At 42.7% G+C, this 24,341-nt stretch overlaps 1 protein-coding gene across 2 annotated transcripts in view; it reads right to left on the bottom strand.

Annotated features, from left to right (window-relative positions):
• Positions 1-22,161, bottom strand: part of LOC105485706 (PHD finger protein 24) — a 152,927-nt gene extending 130,766 nt beyond the window's left edge. For both annotated transcript variants that reach the window (XM_071077949.1, XM_011748083.3), the window contains exon 1: positions 22,023-22,161. The gene's annotated coding sequence lies outside the window, so the exon portion shown is untranslated. The remainder of the gene's footprint in view (positions 1-22,022) is intronic.
• Between the last annotated feature and the right edge of the window lie 2,180 nt (positions 22,162-24,341).

The raw sequence follows: 24,341 nt of genomic DNA, 5'->3' as shown, positions 1-24,341 counted from the left end.
CATGATCCTTGCTCTTTGACTTTACCTTCACAGTAACTAACAGTGGGCACCCAGTCAGCTGAAGCCCCACCCAGGATCTACCTGGTGCCTTTCCCACAGGGTTGACTCCTACACTTTTTCCGGCCAAGGATGGCTCACCCTTCTACATCTCTTCATTGTGTGCCACTGCATTTCTGAAAACACCAAAGTCAATCACTTTGGCTGTCAAAAGAAGAGAAGGCTTTTGGAAAGTTAACACAGAAAGTGACCACAAATCTAGAATTTAATGCCACACACGAGTCTAACAACGAGATCAGCTGCTCATAACTGAGGTGATGGGACTCTGGCCCTTTTGCCTCCCTCTAGGAATGTCCAATATTTTGCTATTCAGGGAAATACATAGTTATTATTAATTGAAATATTATGTGGAATTCTCTGAAACCTTTGGAATGAAATGAAGAAGTCCAAGAGGGAGGTTGAGTGGCAAGCTGAGATCTGTAAGGAGCTGCTAAGAAATGTAAGCCCCTCCAAATGATATCCTATTCACATTCTCCCTCACACACAGATTAAACAAAGTCCCTCCTACAGACCTGCTTTGGGAGGTCTCTCAGTGTAGCTTGCCATACCAAGACATTCCTAGAGTTCTTTCCTGCTACCTTTTCAGTTGAGCCTCCCACCCCGATCTCAGCACCATCACTGGGTGAGTGATCCACCACCAAAGGCAGCTTTGGTAATCCTGGCCACACATCAAGCCTCTTAATAAGGGCCATCATACTCAAATTCCCTGGACCCTCTAAGGAGACCTAAAGGGACCTTGTCCTTCCTTCTCCAGTTACTTGGGTTAAGGTAGGCACTAGTCTCCCTGGAACCCCTGACCTCTTAAGGAGCCAAGGCAGAACAGACTAGCTCAAGGTTGTGCTTGCTCCACTCAATAGGTTAAACATGAGTAAAAGATTTGGGTCACCCCCTTCCCTCTGGAAGGAAATTTCTGGCTGAAGTGACCAAAGAATGATTTTAGGGCAAAATAATAAACATGAACAAAGGGCAATAAAACAGCACAAAGAAAATATTACAAAATTCTTGAGCAAGTGTTTTTGTAACTTTTAGGACAAATGTCTGACCCTGTGGGGAGAATGCAGATTTTAAGGTCAAAGTCACAAGAATGGAATGTGGGGAAAAATGAAGTTTAGAATTCTAGCTCAGATATTTGACGAGTTACTTAACATTTCTGAGCCCCAGTTTCTTTATCTGGAAAAGGGGGATAATTGTACATCCATACCCCAAACCTCAATTACTGTTAATGTACTGGTGATTCTCAAAGCCACATTTCTGACCCAGTCTTTCCCCTGAGCTCCAAACTATATATTCAACAACTGACACAAAACTCTATCTTGTTACAAAGACAATGCAAATTAATTCAAAACCTCTACCTCACCAAATTGATTTCCAAAGTCAGGGAATGTTATCACTATACATTCACTTTTTTGCTCAGTTCATACATCAAGACAGTCACTGGGTTCTAATCTGGATGACTCTCAAGTTAGCCCCCTTTCCTCTATTTTTACTGACTTTCCTTGTAGTTAGTTTCTCATCCTTAACTTGCCTGAATGGTTAAAATATGCCTCATTACCCCAGGGCCTAAGAAAGTAGCTAATGCATAGTAATATCTTATATTAGTTGAATCCAACTCTGTGCTGGGGAGGCAGAGAAAGCGTTATATCTTTGTGACGAGTGCTATAAGGTGTGAGGTTGTGCCACAGGAGGAAGTAATTAGCTGGTCAGGAGGATCCCAGAAGGTCACAATAAAAATTACTTTGAAAAACATCTCACATTCAACCATCAAAATATTGGAGTACTTACTATGTGCCAAGTACTATGCCAAACACAACAAACAAGACACAAGCCTTGCCCCAGAGGAGCTCATCATCTCATGAGGTAGATAGTCTCATAGGTTCAAATTGCCTAATCAACATATATATTTGGATATCAAATTTTCATCTCAACCTATACAAAAATGAACTCTTGATTCCCTGCCCATCCACCACCATCATCCATTTACACACACCAAATCTGCTCCAATCATGGTATTTCTCACATTAGTTAAGGACAATTCCATCTTTCCAGTAATTCAGGACAAAAACAATAGTGTCATTCTTGAATTTTTTTCCCTAACAGTCCACATCTGTTCCATCAGTAAATCCTGTTGTCTTTACTTCAAAAATCCATCCAGAACATGACCACTTCTCACCCTCTCTACTGCTACCATTACTGCAGTCACTTCATAAGGTCTCCCTTTTATGCTGACACCATATCCCCAACAGTCTATCTTCAACATAGAAGCAAGCCTGATGGTCCTCAGGGAGGGTCCTGGTTGCAGATAACAGACAGATGGATATAGATATAGATATAGATATAGATATAGATATAGATATAGATACAGACATAGATATAGATATAGATAAAACCATGCAACTGGATAACATCACCATGGAACTAAGTGTAAATGGAGAGATCTAAAGACTGGGCTAGGACACTCTAAAGTTAACTGGGAATGAAAGGAGGAACCAGTAAGTAGAGGAACAAAGAAGCAGTAGCCAGTACGGTAGGAAGAAAAACAGAAGTGTGGTGTACTGAAAGCAAAGAGAGGAAAGTATTTCAAAGAGAAAGTGATCAATTGCATAACCAGTTGCCAACTAGTCAAGTAAGATGAACGGCATTCTATTTAAAAATATAGAGATCCTGTGCGACATTAAGAAAAATAGAATTAGATGAGTGATGAAGGTGTGACAGGAGTGGATTCAAGATACAATGGAAGGAGAGCAATTGGTGATAGCAAGTATAATCATGTATTCAAGGAGGTTTGTTCCAGAGAGGTGCAGAAAAAAGAGGAACTAGCAGAAAGAGAACATGGGATTCAGAAAGAGTTTTTGAAAAATATGAGATACATAGCATGTTGGATGTTGATGGGAAAGATTCAGTTGAGAGGGATAAACTGATGAGGAAAAGAGGGAAGAGCTACTGGAGCAATGCCCTGTTGTAGAGGACACAGAATAGAAGTGAATTCCCAAGTCAAGGGGCTGGCTTTGGCTAAAAGTACAGACACTGGTGGTAGATAGAAGGCATTGTTAATGAGAGGGGACTCTGTGGATGAGGGAAGAAAAAGGTTTCTTTTACATATAAGAGAGCATGGGCACAGACCCAGAGGTACGAGTGAGGAGCTGGGAAGGGGGTGTGGCTGTGGGAAGGGGGAATGGCATGCAGAGCCAAAGCTAGAAAGCAGGAGGTAGAGAGCGATTCTGGAAGTTACTATGGAAAGTTTTTATTAGGGCCCAAGCAGTTGGTGGCAGTGTGAGTGGTAGGTGGGCGGGGAAAGGTGGTTAAAAGTTGCTGATGATATCTGTGCAGCAGGTGCTCTTGGAAGACCGTACCAGCAAGAGAGATCACAGAAAAAGCTCTAAATGCATGGAGGCTGAGCAAGGGCATGGGGCTGGAAATGGAGAAATAGGGCAAAGGTGGCTTCCCAGTGCTCAGTGAGATGAGGGATCAAGGGGGTTATATGGGTGGGAGGAGAGGACAGGGAAGCAGGAAGACAAATAGGCTGCCCTGAGAAGATGGAAGGGACATAGATTTTGGACAGCTATTATCCCTCAGGAGATGGCACCTCCGCATTCCCCTTCTGACCTACCACAGAGGAGCCAAGAGCTAGACAAAGGGCAAGAAGTACTGTGACTTCTTTATGACATGTTTTGAGGGACAGTGGGATGTTCCTGGTTCCTAAGGAAACCCAGGATCACTCACCATCTCATCATCAGGAGGAGGTGGTGGCAGGACTTGCTTCCTCTGATAGGACCCCAGCATTTAGCACAATGTGTCCACTGCTTGAATACAGAAGATCCAGGATGGGAAGAAACATGCACGTGTCCCTGCTCTCAATGCTGATTCTGTGCCTAAGGGATGGGGGCCCAGCCCATGGATGGTCTCCAGGACGGAGAAGCACAAGGTTCAGGCCTGCTGAACTAACATTCAACAGGTGTTTTTCTAAAGCATCCCCAAAGAGCAAAGGAGGTCTTGTGACAGGCACATCCTCCCTCCCTGGTGGGAGCGGGGCAGGCAGCCACACAGCTAGGAGAATAGAGGGAGGCCCAGAACAAAGTGAATTGACTCAGGAGGGTCACAGCAGCATCAGGTAGGGAGCCAGGGGTTAGCATGCACACATCCTGGTTTAGGGTGGAGCGGGTCCTTTCCATGGTTCCCTGCAGCCTCCTACCTGCTTGAGGCCAGCATGGGCTCATGCTGCTGACAGAAGTCCCAGGGGCAGAGAAATGAGCTGAAACTGATAGCTTCAGGATTCTGAGTTCTTGGCAAAGTCAAGAGCTAAGAGAAATCGAGGTCATAGCCTATGACTTACGTGGAATGCTGATGGTGGGTGAAGCCTTGCTCATCCCATAATCCCTGCACAAATCCATGTTCTATCTTCCCCAGGGTGAAGAGAGGCAAGAAGCAAAAGTCACATGAAGGGTATAAACTCAAGAATTTACTACTTCAGATTTGGGGGTAGATGCTAGGAATACATCAGTGATTGCCTAGGATCTTTGGGTTCACCTTTGGCACACTCAGGTAACATCATGTCATGGTGAATGGCCCTGACCTTCTAGAGCTCTTCTCTTGGGCTTTCCAGAAGGGCACTTCAGAATTGGCTAGAGGGAATTTCAGGAAACCAACCACCAGCAATGGGAGGAGGGTGGCTTCTCCACAACACCATTTTTGTTCAACGCTGGGTTGTTGAGGGCAGGGACCGTGGCTGCTTCACTTCTGTACCTACTCACTGCAGCCCAGGCAGGGAAGGCAAGGGATACAGGATAAACACAGGAATAGACTCCATGGAGACACTGCTTCCTGCACCACGTAGAAGGTGGCTGGGCCTCTGCTGCTTAACCAGCCAACCAGGGCCGAATGCTCTACCTGGCCGCTGGAGCCCATGGTCTAGGCCAGGCCTGTCATAGATGGAAGGGCCAGAATGGCCTCTGTGTCCACTGCAGAGACAGAAGAGAAGGGAGGACTTCCTTGAGCTCAGGTGGGAATATGAGAGGTAAGCACAATGCAGGCATGTAAAGTGCTTGGGGACACAAAGGAGCAGATGCCTCACAGGGCTGACCAGGCTTGCAGAGGTCTGTGCATTCTCATGCCCGAAGACAGTGAGGCCAGGACCCTGGGAAAGCATGGGAAGGGAGAGGGGGGCCTGGGAAGGGGCCAGTGAGATCGGTTTCCAGAAGGAGGGGTGGGTGCTGCCAACTGCCCCCCTTTCCTGACTTGTCCCTCTCCTCCACTATAAACTTCTCTCGTGTTCTTGCCTGGTCCATGGCCAGGCAAGCAGCATACTAGGGAATTTCCAGAGTGTGTCAATTCCAAGGTCAGGCCTAATACAAAGGCCACAGGGGCACGTCCCTGGGCAGGCAGACTGATCCATGGGAATCCAGACGGGGGGAAGGGAAGCCCCCCTTGCAGTAAATTGTGCTAGCAGCAAGTGTGTGTCAGGGGTGTGTCAGGGGAGAGGGGAAAGATACAGTGTGGGGCCAGGGCAGAATGACACATACGGTTTTGCCATAATGGCAAAAACCACAATTACTTTTGCACCAACCTAAGAGTTCAAAGTAAGCACAGACATGTCAAGAAAGACACACTTACGTCTTCCTTGGACATGACTTGGGTGTTCTTGGACTCATGAACTTGGATTTGGGTGTTCGTGAGTCCTTGAGTGTTCACGGATTCATGAACACCCTGCATGAGACATGCTCGAGCAAACACAGGCACAAACACAGAGACACAAAGACAGTTTTGCACACAACAGACAGCCCATCTTACAGACCCACAGACACAAATGCAGTCCAAATCCATCCTGCAAAGCCCCTCTCTTCCATAAATCCTCTAGGCTACCTCAGACCAGGCTCATCTCTCCTTTAAACTCTGGTTTGTCATTTCTGTCCCATTGCTTGTCTTTAATAAGATAGTTTTGGCCGGGCGCGGTGGCTCAAGCCTATAATCCCAGCACTTTGGGAGGCCGAGACGGGCGGATCACGAGGTCAGGAGATCGAGAGACCATCCCGGCTAACACGGTGAAACCCCGTCTCTACTAAAAAATACAAAAAAAAATAGCCGGGCGAGGTGGGGGCGCCTGCAGTCCCAGCTACTCGGGAGGCTGAGGCAGGAGAATGGCGTAAACCCGGGAGGCGGAGCTTGCAGTGAGCTGAGATCCGGCCACTGCACTCCAGCCTGGGTGACAGAGCAAGACTCCGTCTCAAAAAAAAAAAAAAAAAAAAAAAAAAAAGATAGTTTTGGATTCACGTGCATACCCCTGGTCTCAACAATGTGGCTGTGTTCTCTTAAAGAATATCAGGGTCAGGAAGAGAGTCCACTGCCCTCTTCAGCAGCCTCATCCTTCGCCTACACACCCATCACCCCGAGGGCCCCCAATTTACTTTTGGCTCCATCCTTGCAGGGTCCTGACTCTCAGACTCTTTGAGTTAACAGACACAAGGAAAGAACAAACCAGGCAGACACTTAGTCCAGGTTATCATCAGGAAACCATGAAGAATCAGGTCCTGGTTCCCCAGTTACAAAACCCTTACACAAGACATGATCTCATATGTAGCTCTAGCCTAAACTTTATGTTAACCACAATTCCACCCCTATCGACCATACCTCTAAACCCAACTCTAACCCCATTCCCAAAGAAACCTTTAAACCATAGTTTTTCAAATAAGAAGGAACAACTGTACCTCAGACAGGTAATGCTAGTCACTGTGATCCAAAATGTTTACATGGCCAAATAAGTTTGAGATAGAAAACTGATGTGCTCTCTCCCCAGCAGCTTAATGCCTACCTCCCCTAGCTGGACCATGGCCATAGTGACCACTCTGTACCCATGAACTGTGGAGGGCCCAGAAACAGCAAACAACCTGTCATCTATACAAGATTAACACCACAGGTTATGCATAAGCCTGAATCCCTCTCCACACTATCTTGAAAGCTTAAAATCAGCCTCCAACACGAAATTTATCTCCTTGGCTAAATTCTAAATGCCAGCAGTGCCTTACTCTAACCCTAACACCTTCCTTATCTAAGATACACCAAGTTCTATCAACAGGAATCACAAACCCAGTTCCAAACCCTACTTTAACATCACCATGATTCCCACCCTATCCTTACCACTACCTCACTCCAAACTGGAACCATAACATCAATGCTGTTCTAAGCATAATTCTAACTCTAACTATAACCCTAGGTAGCTACACATTGAGGAATACATACATCTATGCTAGGCACACACATATGTGTCCTATATACCCCCAGGAGCTCAGGAGCTCTTTCAATAACAGCTGCACAGTCCATGGGGCATCTTGTTCCTGGAAGACTCAATGCTCCCCTGGCAACCCAGAAGCAGCCACACTCCCAGACCCTGTGACCCTTGTTGGATATACAGGCCTATAGGGCCCAGCCCACTCCAAATTCTGTTGCGGAACTAGCCCAGCCCTTGAGCTGAAATTCCCACCATACCCATCTGTGGCTCTTACCTGCCAAGCTGGGAGCATCTGCTGCCCTGGAAACTCTACCAGGCAAGAGCAAACAGGCCCTGAGGCTGAAGGGAATGTGGTCCTTTCCAATGTGGGGATTTCCAGACTCTTGCAACACCCAAACCTAGGATGTCGACTCCAGAACTGGCTGAGGTGCCTGTCCTAGAGAGGTAGTGGGCCTGCTAACACTGTGGCTGAGGTAGATGTGAATAAGCACAGTTCCTCTTCCAGGATCTCAGTCTGGTGACAGAGTGTTAAATCTGAATTCATCATCACAGGTAGGGCTGAAGTCATGTATGGCTCACTCTCTTCTAGGCTACCTCAGTGCCTCCCTCTCAAGCTTCCAGGTTCACCCACAGACCAGAGTGTGGGCAGAGACTCACTATCCCATTCTTGTTCTCAGGGCAGCTGTTTTCCGACCTAGTTTTTCGTCCAGCAAGGTTTCCACCTCCAGCAAAGCTTCCCTCCTTTCCTTCAGGGCTCCTAACTTTGTTTCTAAGCCACAGGACCAAGCATGGAGGCCCCAACATCTCCAGGATGGAACATCTCTCTGGGGCTGCTCAACCACTGAAGGCTCTAGGCCACAGGTAGGGGCTTAGAGTCTATACTAGAAAGAGCTTCCTGAATCTAGAAAAGGTAGGCAAGGATGGGACCTGAAGGTGCTGTGGACACCATCTGATACTAACAAGTGGCCTCCTGGATGGCATGACCAAGGCCAAAGGGATAACAGGATGTTTTGAGTGAGACAGAGAACCTGTGATTTTAGGAGAGGAAGAAGCACAGCCCCTTCCTCTTCCCTGCCATGTTCCCCCTAGCTTTCTCAGAGGCAGTGCCAGGCTGGAAAGTCCCTTTCCTAGGTGAACACCACCCCAGCTTCTTCGGACAGTCTTTTTTTGCTTTCTACCGGGTCTGTGCCCATATGAAGTACGAATGAGGAGCAGAATAGATCCACATGGCTCTTCTGGCTACACCTCACCAAATGCTAGGCTACCTGCACAGCAGAATCCTGGACAACCTGGTAAAAATAAAGATTCTTTGGCTATACTCTGATGATATCCTATTTAGGAACTGATGTAATGCCTCTAATTCTATTTTTTAAACAAGGTCCACAAGTGATTCTGATGGGCCTCGAAGTTTTGGAAACTGTCATCCATTGTAACATATTATTCTGGAATCATGCACATAACCCTACCACATATACACAGTAAGTTCATGACACCCTGCCTTTCTTGGAAGTACAGAATGAGAAATGACTGCTAATGGGTATGGAATCTCTTTTTGGAGGTATGAGGATGCTCTGGAATTAGTCATAATAGTTTCATAACTGAATATTCTAAAAACCAACGAATTATGAACTTTAAAATACAAATGTTATAGCATGTGAATTTTATCTCTATTTTAAAAAGACAAAGGTGAAATAAAAGACTTTTTCAGAGATACTATAGCTGAAACAATTCATCATCAACAGAACTTTATGAAAATAATTTTTTTTTTGTTTTGTTTTGTTTTGTTTTGTTTTGAGGCGGAGTCTCGTTCTGTCGCCCAGGCTGGAGGGCAGTGGTGCGATCTTGGCTCACTGCAAGCTCCACCTCCTGGGTTTACGCCATTCTCCTGCCTCAGCCTCCTGAGTAGCTGGGACTACAGGCTCCCACCACTGCGCCCGCCACCACGCCCGGCTAATTTTTTTGTTTTTTTGTTTTTTTTTTGAGACGGAGTCTCGCTCTGTCACCCAGGCTGGAGTGCAGTGGCCAGATCTCGGCTCACTGCAAGCTCCGCCTCCCGGGTTTACGCCATTCTCCTGCCTCAGCCTCCCGAGTAGCTGGGACTACAGGCGCCCGCCACCTCGCCCGGCTAGTTTTTTGTATTTTTTAGTAGAGACGGGGTTTCACCGTGTTAGCCAGGATGGTCTCGATCTCCTGACCTCATGATCCACCCGTCTCGGCCTCCCAAAGTGCTGGGATTACAGGCTTGAGCCACCGCGCCCGGCCATTTTTTTGTATTTTTAGTAGAGACGGGGTTTCACCGTGTTAGCCAGGATGGTCTGGATCTCCTGACCTCGTGATCCACCCGCCTCGGCCTCCCAAAGTGCTGGGATTACAGGCGTGAGCCACTGCACCCAGCCAAAAGAAACTTTATAGAAAGTCCTTCAGGCAGAAGGCAAATATCACCATACAGTAATCTGGATATACACCAAGAAATGAAGAGCAGAAATGATAACTATGTCAGTATATAAGATCTCTTTTCTTAATTTTTAGTCACTCTAAAAGATCATGGATTTTTAAAATAATTACATGAAAAATAATGATAATGTCAGGTTAGGTTTAGAAAAAATAGAGATATAAAATGAATGACAATAGCACAAATGCCAGGAGATACACAAGTAGAAAAGAAACGGTAATGTTTTTAGGCTATAAGTGGAATAATATTACTTGAAGATTGTATCAGTCAGAATTCAATTAAGGAAGCACAACCACTAGGAGATACTTCATACAAATAAAAGTTTAAGTATATATGAATATGGGTTGTTGAAGGGATTTGGCCTTATGTAAGTGTGAGAGCTGGTTAAGCAATCTTAGATAGCTACTGTCTTTACCTTTGATACCAGAGATTGAAATCCATAAGGTGGGAATCAGGAGTAAAGGTGGATATAAAATGAGAGATAAGACTAGGAAGGACCAATCAAGAATGAGCTGGGTCTCATGAGGATGGACCAAAATCCATGTCAGTTCTGCTGTCACTGATCTTAGTGGTGTGAGTGTCCTGCAGAGATCAAGACTCTTCAGCAGGGAGCTAAACACAGGCACTCAGCTCAGGTGTTAGAGAGCCTGATGGAGGACCAGGGAAAGGTGGGGCACTTGCAGACCCACCCACTGCCACCCACCAGCAAGTTGAGCCAGCAAATAGGAGACATGTACACATACTACAAAATAGCTGCTACCTCACTTCTGCTTTCCAAGCCCCTCTAAGGATCCGTCCTGTGGCACATTATAACCATAAACATAAAAGAAAGGGAACCCTGAGAAATGCAGTTCAACTCCTCCAAATTGACATATTATAAAATCATCACAAAGATAAGTTAAAGAAGTATATGCCCTAAAACAACCACTACAGAAATAAACGTCATAAACCAAAAAGATGGGTAATAACAAAGCAGAAAGAAAGAAAATGTTTTAAATCATAAAAAGAAAAAGGAAGCAAAGAACATACAGACAAATGGTAAATGGCAAGATGGTAGATTTAAACACAATCGTATCATTAATTACTTTAAATGTAAATGTTCTAAAAGTCCTAATAAGAGGCAAAGCTTGTGATACAGGATTTTTTTTAAAGTAAGACCCAACTATATGCTGCCGTCAAGAAGCCCACTTTATGGGCAAATGACTTGAACAGACACTTTTCAAAAGAAGACATATGAGTGTCCAGCAAACATGAAAATATGCCCAACAGCACTCATCATTAGAGAAATGCAAATCAAACCACAATGAGATTCCCTCTCACACCAGTCGGAATGGCTATTATTAAAAAGTCAAAAAATAATAGATGCTGCAAGATTGTGGAGAAAAGGGAATATCTCTGCTGATAGAAATGTAAATTAGTTGAGCCATGTGGAAAGCAGTTTGGAAATTTCTCATGGAACTTAAAACAGAAGTACCATTCAACCCAGAAATCCTGTTATTGGGTATATACCCAAAGGAATATAAATCATTCTACCATAAAGACACATGCACACAAATATTAATCCCAGCACTATTCACAATAGCAAAGACATGGAATCAACCTAAATACCCATCAATGACAGACTGGATAAAGAAAATGTGGTACATATATGTCATGGAATACTACATAGTCATAAAAAAGAATGAGATCGTGTCCTTTGCAGGGACATGGAGGAGCTGGAAGCCGTTATTCTCAGCAAATGAACACAGGAACAGAAAACCAAACACCACATGTTCTCACTTACAAGTGGGAAGCTAAACATTGAGTACACATGGACACAAAGAAGAAAACAACAGATACTGGGGCCTACTTGAGGGTAGAGGGTGGAAGGAGGGTGAGGATCGAAAAACTACCTATCAGTACTACATTTATTATCTGGGTAATGAAATATTCTGCACAACAAACTCCTGTGTTCACACAATTTACCTATATAACAATTCTGCACATGTACCCCTTAACCTAAAAGTTTTTTTAAAAAAGAAACCCATTTTAAATATAAAGACACAAGTAAGTTTAAAATGTTATGTGTGGATATATATAATATATACATTTATATATATTTTATATATATATAATGCTAATATTATTCAGAAGAAAGCTGGAGTGGCTATATTAATATTAGTCAAAATAGATTTTATAGCAAGGAATACTACCAGATTAAGGATCATTTCAGAATGGTAACAGATTCAACTCATCAAAAGGATATAAAAATCCTAATGTTTAAGCATCTGGTAGCACAGCATCAAAGTACAGGAAACAAAACCTGATAGAATTGCAAGGATGAATCCACAATTATAATTGAAGATTTCCAGCCCCTTTCACAATAATTGGGAAAATAAATATACAGATCAGTAGCTTACAGAAGATTTGAACAATACTTGCAAGCAACTTGAACTAATTAACATTTGTAGATGATTTCATCCAACAACAGCAAAGTACACACTCTTTTCAAAAACACAAAGAACAGTAAGCATGATATACCACATTCTGGGCCATAAGATAAGACTGAATAAATTTAGAAGTTTTCCATTATACAGAGTATGTTCTCTAAATACAATAGAAGTTAGAAATCAGTGGCAGAAAGATATCTGGAAAATCCTCAAATATCTGGAAACTAAATAACATACTTCTAAATATCTCATGGATAAAGGAAACACTCAAAAGGAAAATTAAAAATATTTTGAACTAATGGAAATTGAATATGTAATGTATCAAAAATTGTGGTATGCAGCTAAAGCAGTTAAATTTATAAACACATTTTATAAATACAAATTTAAAGGGAAATTTATAGCAATAAATACTGATATTAGAAAAATAAAAAACTCAAATAAATTAAGATTCCACCTTAATAAACTAGGAAAAGCAAAGTCAATTAAACACAAAGAAAGCAGAAGGAAACAATAAAGATAGCAGAAATCAATACTATAGAAAACAGAAAAACAATATAGAATCTTAATGAAATCAGAAACTGATTCTTTGAGAACAAATGATAAAACTCTAGTCAGATTGACCCAGTAAAAAAGAGAGAAGACACAAATTACCAATATCAGGAATTGAGGAGTACTATAAAACAGTCTACAGGTATTACAATGAGAAAAGGAATATTATGAATAACTTTATGCCAACAAATTTAACAGATTAAATATAATTTAATTAAAAGATATAAACTATAAAATATCACTCCAGAAGAAACAGATAACCTGAATAGCCTATATCTAATACAAAACTTGAAACTGTCATTAAAAGCTTTCACACGAAGAAAATTTTAGACCCAGATGGTCTTACTGGTATTCTATTAAACACTGAAGGAAGAATACTGCCCACCAAATCTCCACAAACTCTTCCATAAAACTGAAGACGAGGTAGTACTTGCCACCTCATTCTGAGGTGAGCACTATTTAAAATATACATAGAGAGAGATGGGGTCTTACAGGCTGATCTTGAACTCCTGGCTTCCAGTGATCCTCCTGCCTCAGCCTCCCAAAGTGCTGAGATTACAGAAATCAGCCAGTGTGCCTGGGCAAAGTGAGTGCTGTTTTAATGCTAAAAGAGGCAAATTTCAAGAAAAGTATAGCAAGTACTCTTCATAATCAAAGACACTAACTTCTTATTTACTTCTTAAGAAAAAATTAGCAAACAAATCAAACTATATAAAAAATATAAATTTTCATGACTAAGTGGGGGTATGCCATAGGGAATGCAAGGCTGGTTAAACATTTGTAAATCAGTTAATGTAATCTGCAATATCAATAGGTTAAAGAAGAAAAAACAATATGATCAATTCATTAGATGCAGAAAATACATTTGACAAAATCCAAGACTGTTCATGACAAAAACACTCGGAAAACTAGGATAGATGGGAACTTCCTCAACATGATAAAGGGCATCTGCAGAAGTCCTACAGCTAATATCATATTCAGTGGTAAAAGACTGAATACTTTTCCCTACTAGCAGGAACAATGCAAAGAAGCCCACTTTCACCACTCATTTTCAACATAATACTCAAGTTAGCCAATGCAATAAAACATGATAAAGAAATAAGAGATACACAGATTGCAAAGAAACAAATAGTGTCCCTATTCACAAGCAACATTATTGTCTCTGTAGACAATCTCACAGATAAAAAGACAGCAGAACTAGTGAGTTTAGTAAGGTCACAGAATATAAAGTAAATATGCAATAATCAGTCATATATCTATGTATTATCAATGAATAATTTGAAAAAAAATTTAAGTATCATTTAGAATAGCACCAGTGTGGTATTGGAATAAAGACTGAAAAACAGATCTATGAAACAACAGAGATTTCAAAAATAGATTCCTACATATATGGCCAATTGATTTTCAACAATAGTCTTCAATAGATAGTACTAGAACAATTGCATATTTTCACTTTTAAAAAGAACTTCAATCCTATATCTTCTACCATACACAAAATTACTAGTCCAATACCAAAATGATCCATTAAAAAAAATTGATAAATTCTACTTCATCAGAATTAAGAACTTCTGTTCCTTAAAAGATATGGTTGAGAGAATGAAAGGACAAGCCACACTCTGGCAGAAAATATTTGCAAATCACATGTCTGATAAAGGACTTGTATCTAGAATAAAGACCTCTCAAAACTCATTCAGCAATAAAAAAAACAAACAACCCCCACAAAAAGAAGATATAAGAGATTGTTCCCAGGACTTTGGGAGGTGAAGGCAGGAGGATCGCTTGAGGCCAAGAATTTGAGACCAGCCTGGGCAACACAGTGAGACTCTGTCTCTACAAAAAGTAAAAAAAAAAATTAGCTGGGCACAGTGATGTGCACCTGTAGTCCCAGCTACTTGGGCAACTGGGATAGGAAGATGGCTTGACCCCAGGAGTTTGAGGCTGCAGTGACCTATGACTGTGCCACTACACTCCAGCCTGGGAAACAAAGTAAGACCCTGTCTCTAAAAAGAAAATTAATAATACAAATGATAAAAAGAAACAGTCAAACATACAAAGAGCCTCTGCATTATTAGTCATTGAGGAAATATAATTAAAATCACTTAGTTAAAAATAATTTATATTTCAAAATAGCTAGAAGAAAATATTCAGAGTGTTCTCAACATAAAAATATTATCTGTCCTAGTTGATTAAAACAATCCTAATAGTGACTTTCTAAAATGATTTCATGATCTATTACTGGATCTATACACAACCTGAGGATCATTTTAAAGTTTTAATTAAAGAACTACCACTTTTTCTTTTGATTTAAAAATGGTCACCTCTAAGAGACAAGGGCAACATGTGAGGTATAAGGTAAGTTTTGCCTTTGACTGGAGTGGTACAAAAACAAATTGCTCAAACTTGTCCTGAGAGTCTGTGTGGTTGGGAGGTCTAGAGATGGATAGCTACTAATACGACTTTGACTGAAGAAGAAAAGTCTACTCCATACAAGAAACTTATTGCTATGGTCTGAATGTGTCTCTCCAAAATTCATTATATTGAAACCTAATAACCAATGTGATGGTATTAGGAGGTGGGGACTTTGGGAGGCTCTGCCCTCATGAATGGGATTGGTGCCCTTATAAAAGAGTCCCCAGAGAACTGCCTCACCCCTTTCACCATGCGAAGACACAGCAAAAAGGCACTATCTATAAACCAAAAAGCAGGCCCTCACCAGATATCAAATCTGCCAGCATCTTGATCTTGGAATTCCTAGCTTCCTACACTATAAGAAATACATGTCTATTGTTTATAAGCTGTCTGATTTGTGGCATTTTGTTATAGCAGCCTAAATGGACTGACACTGATCCTCTTTGATCTGTGGGGATATGTGAAAAGAATGTTTATTGCAGCACTGCTTATATTGATAAGTAGGTAGAACAACCTCAAAAAAATGAATTATTTAATAAATTGTAATATATTCATGCTATGAATAAGAAAAGAAAACGATACTGCTTTAATCCAGGGGGAACACAGTGATTAATCACTGATTCCATTTGCAAATTGGATCAGCTGTATTTTCAGCACAGGATGGTGTATTCAGAAGTTCCAGTGGGAAGATAGAGAAATGAGTGAATTGCAAAGGTTTAACAGTTATAATATTTATATTTGAAAAAACATTTAGGCCGGGCGCGGTGGCTCACGCCTGTAATCCCAGCACTTTGGGAGGCTGAGACGGGCGGATCACGAGGTCAGGAGATCGAGACCATCCTGGCTAACACGGTGAAACCCCGTCTCTACTAAAAAATACAAAAAACTAGCCGGGCGAGGTGGCGGGCGCCTATAGTCCCAGCTACTCGGGAGGCTGAGGCATGAGAATGGCGTGAACCCGGGAGGCAGAGCTTGCAGTGAGCTGAGATCCGGCCACTGCACTCCAGCCTGGGTGACAGAGCGAGACTCCGTCTCAAAAAAAAAAAAAAAAAAAAAAAAAAAACATTTAAACCCCCTCATTTTTTATATCATGCAGACTATGAAAGGCAAAACTCAACATCTTAGCTATCTGGTTCCTAGGAATATGCAGACAGCTCTAGTTCATCAAATAGTGGAGCAAACCTGTCCCCTGAGGAGCATCAGAATTTAGGAGGAGAAGCATCAATGAGACTGCTATATTCATCAGAAAGAGGGCATAGGCTAAAAAGTCTTAAAATATTGATTTGTAGACCTGGAAGTCTTCAAATTAGTATGGAAACATACTAAATTCACTTTTTTGCAGCCTGCTCACTGGAGGAATATCAAGGCTATGCATATTTAAAACAAACAAATACACACAGAAACCCCAAATTGTTTTCCAGCCCTGACCACAGGATCTGTGAGGGCAGAAATCCACTGAGCAGAATTATTAAAGGAAGGGGGCCGGGCACGGTGGCTCACGCCTGTAAACCCAGCACTTTGGGAGGCCAAGGTGGGCGGATCACGAGGTCAGGAGATTGAGACCATCCTGATTAACATGGTGAAACCCCGTCTTTACTAAACATACAAAAAATCAGCCAGGTGTGGTGGTGGACACCTGTAGTCCCAGCTACTTGGGAGGCTGAGGCAGGAGAATGGCATGAACCTGGGAGGTGGAGCTTGCTGTGAGCTGAGATAGTGCCACTGCACTTCAGCCCGGGTGACAGAGCGAGACTCCGTCTCAAAAAAAAAAAAAAAAAAAAAAGAATTATTAAAGGAAAACAAAGTCTAAATCCAAATAAAAACAACACAGATTAACCAAGTTATTTTTAAAGTGACATAGCTTTAGTTTTGGGAGGAAATTGTGGGGAAGCAACCAATTAGGCTAACACCCTTGATGCTTAACTGAGATGAGTATCAAACTTATATTACAGGACACTTTGATTAAAAGAGATGTTACTCCAGTATTCAAGATATGCACCTGCAGTGCTTGAGAAATTAACAAAATCAGCTTTAGCTTCTAGAAAAACAAATGGTAGTGATTGTCAAGAATTGTGCCAAGTGCGGTGACTCAAGCCTGTAATCCCAGCACTTTGGGCGGGCAGATCACCTGACGTTGGGAGTTCAAGACCAGCCTGGCCAACATGGCAAAACTCTGTCTCTATTAAAAGTACAAAAATTAGCTGGCCATGGTGGTGGGCACCTATAATCCCAGCTACTCAGGAGGCTGAAGTAGGATAATCACTTGAACCTGGGAGGCAGAGGTTGCAGTGAGCCGATAACGCGCCACTGTACTCCAGCCTGGGTGAAAAGAAAAAAAAAAAAAAAAAGAAAGAAAGTACAGGGTCTGCGATTTTATTTACAAGTTAACAAACTATCCTACTACTGTTTCGTGAATGCTGGCAGAAGATGCAAGACTCCCAAGTCAGAGATAAAGGACTTTATTAGTCACAGTACAGCCACAACAAAAGCTTCACCATGTTTTTTTTTTTTTTTTTTTTTTTTTTTTGCATCAGTTCCCCTTGTCTCCCAAGTCCCATGGGATTGGCACAGCATCTATGATAGATGCCTGCACATGCAGTGGGCTGCATTACAGTAGAGAAACACTGAGCTTTGGGGACTCACTGCTTTTACAGTAAGAAGAAACAAGCCTGATCTTTGTTCACGAGTAGACGTTACCTTAACCCTAAAAGTTGCTCATTGCAAATATAACGCTGAGAAACAGATAAGAAACAGTCAGAACCTTGCATTCTCGGCATCCCTAGCATGGCCTAGGACAGGTTGCCTCTCTCAACGGAGATTAGTGATAGGTAAAAATAAATGGCTAGTGAGAAAAAACAAAACAAAACAAAAAAACTGGCTTTCCTTGTGCTGATAGAAGTCCTAGGAAAGACACTTAGGTTAAAAAGGAAATCAATTAACAAAGACCCCCACAAATTATGCTAAATGATTACTTCTTTAGCTGGTAGGTGGAATTGAGGTTTCCTGTTTCCTTATTAAGGAAGAAAAGAGAGATAGAAAACGTAATCACAGGAACAATATGAATGTCAAAGAATCTGTGGTAACTTGAGAAGGGTATGGAAAAAACTTCTGGACAAAATCAAAGGTGGTGCTAAACAACAATGGGACAAGAAAATAGAATAGACCTATCTGGCTGAATGGCATGAAAGAAATGAGAGTAAATGGTGAACTTAAACTTCTTCTTGCTATTGTTGGTGGGGATAGTCTCTAAGATGGCCCCTTATGATTCCCACCTCCTGGTGTTCATGCTTTGTGTAATCCCATCTTCTTGAGTCTCTGGGTGGATATGTGACTTGATTCTAATTAACAGAACATGGCAAAGGTGAGAAGAAGTCACTCCCATGATGACACTGCATTATATAACTTCATCTTCTAGCACACTTGCTCTGGCTTAATGAAGTGGCCATATTGGAAAAGCTCACATGGCAAAGAACTGCAGGTGGACTTTAGATACTGAGAGTAATCTCCAGTTGACATCCAGCAAGAAGCCAAGGTCTTCAATCCTAAAACTGCAGAGAAATGAATTCTGCCAACAATCTGAGTGAACTTGGGAGAAGATTCTTTCCCAGTCAAGCCTCCAAATGAGAATGCTGCCCAGACAACACCTTAACTGCAGCCTATGAGACAACAAGCAAGGACCAAGCTGGACTTCTGACCCACAGAAACTGTGAGATAACAAGTTGTATGTTGTTTTAAGATACCACATTTGGGGTCATTTGTTACATAATAATAGAAAACCAATATAATGCTGTAGCCATGATTGAAAGAGAAGTGTTTGTCAGGTAGCAATGCATATGTGGGTAGCATGGAATTTGAAGAGCACCTGCTTAAAGTGCAGTGAGACTATTTATAAAGGCAAGCAGAGGTAGGAGGAAGATATGACTGCTCCATAGCATGAGCTAGGGAAGAAATGGGGAAGAAAAAGGCATCTAGGGAGATCATCTCCCTCAGCTCATCCTCTAAAGAAATTTACAAAGCTGTGGAGAATCTGAAGCCCTAAGCAGGAAGGAACCACCTCATCCTGCATGTTAAGTATAAAGTATCTTTATGTGCTTTCACTGGCTTCTTATATGGGAGTGGCAGATTTTTATAAAAGGCTTTAAAAATGTAACAGTGATCTTGAGGAAAATTCAGGTTGGGGATGGGGCAGGCAATACTAAAGCAAAAGAAACTTCTGAAAATGGAAGCAAGGAAACACTAAAAATCAGTGGGTTTCACAGATAGAAAAAGGAAGTCTCAATTTTCTTTGATCTCAGGAGGAAGGAACAATTGGGATAGTTTCCACCGCTTTACAAAGTGCAAGCGTTCACGAATCATTGAATAAATGCTGTAAAGATGACTGAGGAAAGCAAAGGGTTTATTTGAGATCACAGCATCAGCACCCTTTCTCTAGGTCAAAGTGGGCCAGAGAGGGCTGAGGAAACCAAATCTTCATAACTTGTTTCTAGAAACTATGGAGTCACAAGCTCATCATATCCACTCTGCTTCCTCAAAGATAGAACCTGAATGGTGAGTTGGGTTTAGCAGGGATGATGGTATGTAACCAATACAATAAATATAGGTGATTTCTCTGACATCAGGGAAGAGCTACTAAATTTTGGACTTTAGATGGTTTCCATACCACATCTCATTTCTCTTAAATATACACATCAGTATATAGCAGAATTGCCAGGTCATATAGAGATTCAACTTTTTGAAGAACCACGAAATGTTTTCCACAGCAGCTGCACCATTTTACATATCCACCAGCAAAGCACCAGGGTTCCAATTTCTCCACATCCTCACCACACATTGTTTCCTTTTTTTAAAATAGCCATCCTACTGGGTGTGAAGTAACATCTCATTGTGTGTGTGTGTGTGTGTGTGTGTGTGTGTGTGTGTGTGTGTGTGTGTTTAAATTGGGGCTGGGTCTCCTGTGTTGCCCAGGCTGATCTCAAAATCCTAGGCTCAAGCAATCCTCCTGCCTCGGCTCCCCCCAAGTAGCTGGGATTACAGGCACATGCCACTGCATCCAGCTTCACTGTAGTTCTGATTTGCATTTTCCTAATGACCAATGACGTTGAGCATGTTTTTAATGTGCTTATTGGTCATTTGTATATCTTCTCTGGAGAAATGTCTATTCACGTCCTTTTCCCATTTCTAAATAAAGTTTCTTTCTTGTTGAGTTGTAGGGTTCTTTATATATACTGGATATTAATCCCTTTATCAGATGTATGATTTGCAACTATCTTCTCCTATTCCATGGGTTGTCTTTTTGCTTTCTTTATGGTACTCTTTTATGCATAGAATTTTAAAAATATTGATATTTTATGTTTTTTCTTTTGTTACTCATGCTTTTGGTGTCAAAATCTAAGAAATTATTGCCAAATCCAAGGCGATAAATATTTTCTCCTGTTTCCTTCTAAGAGATTTATTATTTTTGATTTGCCTTAGTCTATTTTGTGCTGCTATAACAGAACAAGAGATTTATATCTTACATCTCTGGAGGCTGGGAAGCCCAAGATTGAGGTTTCACTTTCAGTGAAGGCCTTCATGTGGCATCATTTCATGGCAGAAGGTGGAAGGGCAAGAAACTCGCTTTTATAACAAACCCCCTGCCATGACTTACCCATTCCAGAGATAATGTTAATTAATTTATGAGGGCAGAGCTCTCAAGACCTAATCACCTATTAGGCCCCACCTCTCAACATGGTTGCATTGAGAATTATGTTTCCAACACATGAACTTTGGGAGGCACATTCAAACCATAGTAGCTCTTAAACTTAACCAAGAGTACATTCTTGCTTCTTCCTCTCCTTTACATTTCTTCCCAAATAAAATCTGTGAAAAATAGATTTCATGAGTTTAATCTTTGTAACCTTGGTCAAATTCCTTAATCTTTCTAAATCTCATTTTAGAGGAAGATAATTTCACAAAGCTGTTTTAAGAGTTATATGAGATGTTTAAACATACCTAGTACAGTGCCGAGCGCACTGGTGCTCAAAAATCCTATACATCCTTTATTCTTTCCTTCAAAGGTCTTTCACTCCAGGACCTGCCAAAGTCTGTTATTCCACCTGATCTTACTGCTTCCTTCTAGACGGTCAAACCCAGGGGCTCAAATCTCCTATCTTTGCTTGAGAGGCCTCACTGGTCCTCATGCCCCGCTTGGGGCCCTGTGCTCTTGCAGCAGTTTCTACCTCCACTAAAATGCAGCATGGAGCAACTGGGCTACCATGGAGAAGAAAAATCCGAATAGGGAAAGAGGGGAATGGAAAGAGACCCTACAAGGCCTCCACCTCTGGGCCGCGGTGGTAGAAGACAAGTGAGGGCATATGGAGGCCTATAGGGAGATTAACGCCAAAGTCCTTGGAGCCGTGGGAAGTCACTCATGGATCCCATGGCAGGATCTCCCCTCCCTAGTCAGAGGTTGCTTCTGACAGTTCAAGGGCACAGTTTCAGGTCCTCCTTTTCTAGGGGGTCCTCTGGGGACTCCACCATCACGAGGTTCCTGCAGCTCCCCTATGTTCCCAGGTGGTCTTCCATTGAGCTAGCTCCAGAGACCACCCTTGTGCCTTCTCCCACAGTGACACGGAAGGGCTCCCTAAGGGCCAGTGCTCTCCACACGGGGGCTCCCCATGGCAGCAAATCCAGAGAGCACCCTGGGAGTCCATTCCCACAGCGGGCCTTCATGGGGGCGGTTCCCTGCAGCACCTCAGGGCCTTCTCCTAATAGAGGCAGCTGTCACTCGGGGTTCATCCAGTGACACGAGGGCCACCTTGGAGGCAGCTCCCACGCAAGCACTTCAGAGTCCCCGGAGGACTGTCCACGGCCGCAAACCCGCCCCTCAGGTAACGGTTGGGTCCCCGCCGCCCCCGTCCCCACTTACCAGGGCCGTCCGGGGCCAGCGGACTCTACACTGCCGGCCCTACGCTGCCCAGCAGAGCTCGAGGGCCGGCTTGCTGGGTTGAGGGCCGGCAGCATGCAGCGCTGGCTGAGCTGGCGGGTTGAAGCGTGGACGGCGGCGGCGGCGCGTGCGCCCACGCGAGGCTTTCTTGGCCGGCAGGTGGGCGCGCGCTGCTTTCCGCCCCGCCCTCCCGCGCCTCGAGGTACTGGCCTCTCGAATCAGCTAGGGGCGCCGGCGTGCTTAGTGTGGGGGGACGCGGGAGTGGGGTTCCATGGGCTCGCGTGAGCCGTAGGCCCAGGTTGGCGCCAGTTGGCGCCCCCTAGGAGCGCCCTGGACTGCGGTGCGGCGACTGAACCCGCCGGCCGACTGCAGCAAGGACAGCGTCCGCCTGGACGGGGCGCAGGGCCGAGGCCGCTAACACTTTGTTGCGCTCCTGCCCGTTAAGGGTGAGAATGACTCTTCCAGCGACTTTGGCCCTCGTGCTCTCTCGCCACGCTGCCCACCCTAGGCCTCCGGGCTCACGACACTGGCATTCGGACACTCTCTGCAGTACTCTACTGGCCTCCGGAATGTCCAAATGACCCAACTCTGACTGTGCACTGTTTCCTGAGAGTATTGGTCTCCCATCTCCAGCAGGAAAGCTGGGCTGTCGTGTAACCCACTTTTTGCTGCAGCAACCTCATCCCTTAGACTATTCAAACAGCCAGCTGTTCTGAAGGCTTTAATGTGCATTACACACCAAACCAGGTGCTTCGAAGAAAGTGAGGGCAACACAAAGAATATGAAAAATAATTAAACCACTGATAGCTAATTATAAAGAAATAACTGAAGAAGTACAAATGAAATGCTGAGGACCTTATTTAAATTATTTTATTTATATATTTATAGTTTATGTACATTTGGCATACCTGTTTCCAGATAAATTCAGTTTCTATACCGTAAAAATCAATTCATCTCATCTTGTGGGGGATACAAACAAGAACTCATTTTGTCCTCACGGTCATGAAACTTACCAATAAGGACTATAAGGGAGGTAAATATAGTATTTACTATGGCTTAAATGTTTGTTCCCTCCAAAACTCCTTGAAATTTAATTGCCATTGTAATAGTATATAGAGGTGGACCTTTAAGAGGTGATTTGCCCATGAGGGCTCTGCCCTTTTGGGTTAGTTTAATGCCTTTTTAAAAGGGCTTTCAAGAGTCATTTACTCTCTTGACTCTTCTGCTCCTCTGCATGTGAAAAACAGCATTCCCTCACTCTGGAAGATGCAGTGCTCAAGGCACCACCTTGGAAGTAGAGACCAGGTCCTTACCAGACACCAAACTGTTGGTGCCTTGATCTTGGACTTCCCAGCCTCCAGAACTGTAAGAAATTAATTTCTGTTCATTATAAATTACCTAGTCTGTGGTATTTTGTCATAGCAGCACAAAATGGACTAAGGCAATACTGTATTTTGCTATTTTTTTGGGGGGATGGGGTCTCTCTCTGTTACCCAGGCTGGAGTACAGTGGTGTGATCATAGCTCACTATTGTCTCAAATTCCTGGGCTCAGGCAATCCTCCTCCCTCAGCCTCTGGAGTAGCTGGGATTACAGGCATGAGCCACCCACCCAGCTTGCTATCACTTTTAGACACAAAATGCTAGATACTAAACACTGTACATACATATATTAAGTCATTTAAACTTCACACAACTATGAAGTACTATACTTTTATTATTTTCATTATACAGCTGTGGAAACTGAGGTACAAAAAGATTAAACAACCTCCCTAAGATCACATAACTAATATGTGGAATCTACGTATTCTGAATCCAGAGCCCTTACTCCAAATCAGGTTGACTGTACTGCCTCCAGGACCACCTTTAAAGTGTGGCAGGATCCCAGATATTTTTTTGCAAGGTTCTTAAGTATGTAAACAATTTGATTAAAGTATCTACTGCAAAATCCATGGGCTCATGTGAAGTGTAATGTTTTATTAATGAAGATTTGAGATAATGTCTAAGGAAATGGTACTTACATATTTGTTTACTGTTATGTCAGTGCACATAAAGCTTCTTGGTGGTGTCTAGGCACTGTTCTTGTTCAAGTCTAAGTACCATCTCTTTCTGTCTTTATTATCAGATGCACCAATTCTGGTTAATTTCACATCTCCCACATAACAGAAAGTAATGATGCTATCGTCACTCTTCAGAACCTGTTTGTATCAAGACAATATAGATCTTCTTGTCTTTATAGCTTCCTATCATTTATTTAGCACTAATTAAATCATCTTGCCACCTGTGAATACTGACTTCTTAAG

The sequence above is a fragment of the Macaca nemestrina genome, chromosome 14 (genome assembly GCF_043159975.1).
Source record: "Macaca nemestrina isolate mMacNem1 chromosome 14, mMacNem.hap1, whole genome shotgun sequence".
Lineage (NCBI taxonomy): Eukaryota > Metazoa > Chordata > Mammalia > Primates > Cercopithecidae > Macaca > Macaca nemestrina.
The sequence above is the reverse complement of the archived record's forward strand: the minus strand, read 5'-3'. Positions and strand labels throughout refer to the sequence as shown.